This window comes from Cupressus sempervirens, chromosome 5 (assembly GCF_028749045.1).
Source record: "Cupressus sempervirens isolate cs-2001-9-10 chromosome 5, ASM2874904v1, whole genome shotgun sequence".
Lineage (NCBI taxonomy): Eukaryota > Viridiplantae > Streptophyta > Pinopsida > Cupressales > Cupressaceae > Cupressus > Cupressus sempervirens.
In genome coordinates, this window is record NC_143122.1 from 306,349,212 (window position 1) to 306,354,211 (window position 5,000).

Sequence of the window (5,000 nt, forward strand, 5' to 3'; positions counted from 1 at the left end):
ATACATGTGGGAGGTATTTCTTGCCATAACTGCCTAATGAGAGGGCGATCTAAAAGGCATTTCTAGTTATAAACAAATTGCTAAATATTCTTGTCGAAGACATAGTGAAGGCTAAACTTTTGTAAGACATATTGCATACTTTTGAGGCAAATTAACAATGGGTAAAGAGATGTTGAAGTGTTTGTTCATTCTTCTTATGAAGGATGCATCTATTAGAATACTGGAAACCCCTTTGACAAGATTCTCTTGAATTAAAATTTTGTCATGCGTAGAAGTCCATAGAAATTAAAATACTTGTTATCTCAATGTATCCTATATTTAGACAACTAACTAGAAGTACACTCTTCTTATTTATTTATTTATATTGCATATTATTGTGTCTACACACACACACACATCATATATTAAAAAAATATTATGCATAAAATATTAATTATAAAGTGACTATATTGCATATTATTGTATTCATATAAGTATATTTCATTTATTGAAAAGATATTATGCATAAAACATCAATTATAAAGTTTACATAAACTTTCCTCATAAAATCTCTACAATATATATTAGTTGCAAATTCTTGTAAGGCACAACACTCGGTGAAGGTTTTGCAAATGGAGTTGCAAGTAGAGCGGGTTTAATCATGGAGGAAACTTTATAGTTAAGCACACTAAAGCTGGATTAGTATTGGGACGGGTGACCTTCGGAAAGTAGTGCTTCAATATATAAGCATCACCTACATCCATTGAATGCTAAGTATTCCCTTTAAATTCATAAGAGATGGATTCATACGATTCCCTACTCTAAAACATAGATCAATAAATCTGACTGAAAAACTACAAGATGAAATCCTAATGGTCAATTCTTACTACTCTTACAATGCTATTCATCAAAGCAACATATCACAATTCTAGCTCGCAGAAGGCCATTTTGCGGAATTGTAGTTTATTCATTTACAGATAAGTGAACCAGTTCGATATGAAGACGTAGTTTTCTATCGGCCCTTGAAGATGGCTTTGCTGTTCTCGTTCTCGTTCAGATTTAAACATAGAAAGAAACAAATAAATGACCTCAATACTATTTTAAAGTGGGAGACGGGCAGTTTAAACACTTAATCTGACAATGTCATTCGCCATCCATCTGAGTATCAGAAGACTCTGTGCCGAAGGTCGGTTAAAAAAGGCATTACACACTTTACTTACAACACAAAACCCTCCTGAAAATATTTCCACCTATCTTCATCTATTGCAGGCATGCATTGCCAAGAAAACCCTTGTAGAGGGTAAGCAAGTCCACTCTTGCATCAATAACAGGGGAATTCTATTTGCCACAAACACTAATTTACAGAATGCACTTATTAGCATGTATGACAAGTGTGGAAATTTGGTTGATGCTTGCAAGGTTTTTGACAACATGAGTGAACCGAACATCTTCTCATGGAACATAATAATTTCTGGTTACAGAAAGCAAGGATTTTGTCAGCAAGCATTGGCTCTGTTTCGCCAGATGCAACGAACAGCTGTACAAGCCGATCATTTCACCTTCTCCAGTGTTATCCCTGTATGTTCCAACATAGCATCTCTAAAACATGGTTTACAGATCCATGGAAAGGTAGTTAGATGTGGTTTTCGAAATAACCTAATTGTGATGAATACGTTGGTTGACATGTATGCAAAATGTGGAAATATAAACAAGGCATGTGAATTGTTTGACAAAATGTCTCAGCGAGATGCAATATCATGGAATTCAATGCTTACAGGATATGTGCAAAATGGTGTGCTTGATGAAGCTATGCAGTTGTTCGTTGAAATGCCTAAACCAAATGTGGTCTCATGGACTACAATCATTGCTGGATATGCTCAAAGTGGAAGTTTTGATAAAGCCTTGGAGATGTTGAAACAAATGCAATTGGCAGGTGTTAAGCCAAACTCGGCAACGTTCGTCAGCGTTCTTCCAGCCTGTGCTAAAACAGGAGCCTTGGGACAGGGCATGGAGATCCATCAAAAAATATTTGAATGCGGATATATGTCTGATGTGGTTGTCACTGCTTTGATAGACATGTATGCAAAATGTAGGAATGTACAGAAGGCATGTAGACTATTTTACAAAATCCCTCAACGAGATGTAACTTCATGGAATGCTTTGATTGCAGGATATGCGCAAAATGGAATTCTTGATGAAGCCTTTTATATTTTTATGCAAATGCAACTGGCGGGTGTTAAGGCAGACTTGTCAACCTTTTGCACCATCCTCCCGGTTTGTGCCAAATTAGGCGCTTTGGAACGAGGTATGGATATGCATCAAAAAATAATCAAAAGTGGGTTCTTATCAAATATTATAGTTGTGACTTCGCTGATAGATATGTATGCCAAATGTGGAAGCGTACTGAAAGCTCATGAAATGTTTGACAAAATGCATCAGCGAGACGTGGCTGCATGGAATGCCATGATTGTAGGACATGTACACAACGGAGGTTTTGATAAAGCTTTGCAGATTTTTAGACAAATGCATTTAGCTGACTTAAAGCTAGACTCGTCAACATTTTCCAGTATCCTCCCAGTTTGCTCCAACTTTGGAGGTTTGGGACAGGGCATGGAGATCCATCAAAAAATAGTTGATTTCGGGATTTTGTTTAATGTGGTTGTGACTGCCCTGATGAACATGTATGCAAAATGTGGAAGCATACAGAAGGCACGCTTATTGTTTGACAAAATGCGGCATCGAGATGTGGCCTCATGGAATGCAATGATTGGAAGCTATGCAATGCATGGCTACAGCCAGGATGCTCTTGAACTATTTGAACTAATGAAGCAGTCTGAAACTAATCCTAACCATATTACTATTGTTAGTGTTCTATTTGCATGCAGCCATACAGGTCTAGTGTATGATGGTTGTAGACACTTCAGTTGCATAAGTGACTCTTATTTAATCACGCCTACAGTGGATCATTATATGTGCATGGTTGATCTGCTTGGCCGAGCTGGATATCTGGAGGAAAGCCTAAGGCTTATTATCAAAATGCCAATAAAACCTGACATATTTTTGTGGATGTGTTTCCTTGGCAATTGTCGGTCACATAGGAATATTAGCCTAGGGGAACTTGTGGCAAAACACATTTTGGATTTGGATGCAGAAATTGATACACCTTATGTTCTCATGTCAAACATTTATGCAGAAGCAGACAGGTGGGTTGATGTCCAAGAAATAAGGAAATTGATGAAAGATAGAGAAATTAAAAAGACACCTGGATGTAGTTGGCTTGAAGTCCACAAAGACACCAGGGTGTAATTGGATTGAAGTCCATAAAATGCTACAGGTCTAGTGTATGATGGTTGTAGACACTTCAGTTGCATGAGTGACTCTTATTTAATCACGCCTACAGTGGATCATTATATGTGCATGGTTGATCTGCTTGGCCGAGCTGGATATCTGGAGGAAAGCCTAAGGCTTATTATCAAAATGCCAATAAAACCCAACGTATTTTTGTGGATGTGTTTCCTTGGCAATTGTCGGTCACATAGGAATATTAGCCTAGGGGAACTTGTGGCAAGACACATTTTGGATTTGGATAAAGAAACTGATACACCTTATGTTCTCATGTCAAACATTTATGCAGAAGCAGACAGGTGGGTTGATGTCCAAGAAATAAGGAAATTGATGAAAGATAGAGAAATTAAAAAGACATCTGGATGTAGTTGGATTTAAGTCCACAAAGACACCAGGGTGTAGTTGGATTGAAGACCATAAAATGCTACATTGTTTTTTAGTAGTGGATATATCATGTCCCCACACACAAGAGATATATGCACAATTGGATAAATTGTGTTGGGAAATGAAGGAAGCAGAGTTAAAGCCATATACAAGATCTATATGGAATGGCGTGGAAGAGTTGAACTAAATGCTCCTCCGCCACCACAATGAGAAGCTGACAATTTTTTGGGTTGTTAACCACATCCTTTGAAAAACCAATAGAGTTGTCAAGAACTTTGGAGTATGTGTTGATTGTAATGCCATAAACAAGTTTATCTAAAGATTGTGGCAAGAGAAACTATTTTCAGAGGTACAAACTTTTTTCAGAGATGCAAACTGTTTCAATCATTTCAAATATGGAGAGCCTTCTTTTGGACATCATTGGAGATTCTAACTGAAGCTCTGTCAATCCGGTGTTGCATTATAAAAAGGTGCATGGTGAGAGTCTTTTGAAGGAAAGGAGGGAGTGGTGGTGGCTAGATAATGCTTTTGAATTCATGAAATGCAATGTATGGTATGCATCATTACCTAAAATAAACTGATAAATTCCTGTTCTATAATACCTTGAAGGACTCGTGATGTTAAAATGTTTTCCAGAAAGCCCATGCAGCTGTGGACTGCAAATTTTGAGGAGCGGGAGTAGGGAATTTGAAAGGAGAGGATCCAATGTTCTGTTGGTTGAGCACTTCAGCAGCAAATGGAAGTCCTAGCTGATTCATCAAAATTGAAAATGGTAACAGAGCTAGGCCAAGCTAGAGGCTCTTGACACCTGTAGTGTGGCTTCTGGTGCTCTCTGGAAATAAGTCACATCGAAAAGCATTGATGGACTGATCATATATGACTAATAGCTGGTTGGTAGAACACTCAAGCTAATCTTAGTCATTTTGTGTGATCCTTATATCTAATTCTGCAATCCTATGCATATTTCAGGTCTGCCCTTTTGGCCTAAGTTCTTTGTATAAAGTTAATGTGTGAATATTAATACTTGTGCGGGTGTGTTCTTGATGTAGCTCCAAAAAAAAATCAACACCTGCAACTACTCAGAAATAAGAGAAACAGCAAAAGAAACAGAAGTAGAAAATGGAAGAATCTTGAGAATTAGATCAACTTTATTTCATTCCATCAGCTAATACATCTCCAATGAAATTCTCCCAAACATAACAGTCTCTGGAACCTAAAGACCTCTCTAACTTCACCAAGACTCCCAACTTAATAGAAGACTCCTATAAAGAGCAAACAAGGGCCAGCTGTCA

At 37.6% G+C, this 5,000-nt stretch overlaps 1 pseudogene across 2 annotated transcripts; it reads left to right on the forward strand.

Annotated features, from left to right (window-relative positions):
• Nucleotides 1–818: 818 nt before the first annotated feature.
• LOC149555805 (pentatricopeptide repeat-containing protein DOT4, chloroplastic pseudogene) lies at nt 819–4,681 on the forward strand (annotated as a pseudogene). 2 transcript variants are annotated; one of them, XR_016364566.1, is made up of 2 exons: nt 819–4,261; nt 4,345–4,681. The product of XR_016364566.1 is annotated as a pentatricopeptide repeat-containing protein DOT4, chloroplastic pseudogene, transcript variant X1 (transcript). The 2 variants fall into 2 exon arrangements; XR_016364567.1 differs by having other exon boundaries at nt 819–4,256.
• The last annotated feature ends 319 nt before the right edge of the window (nt 4,682–5,000 follow it).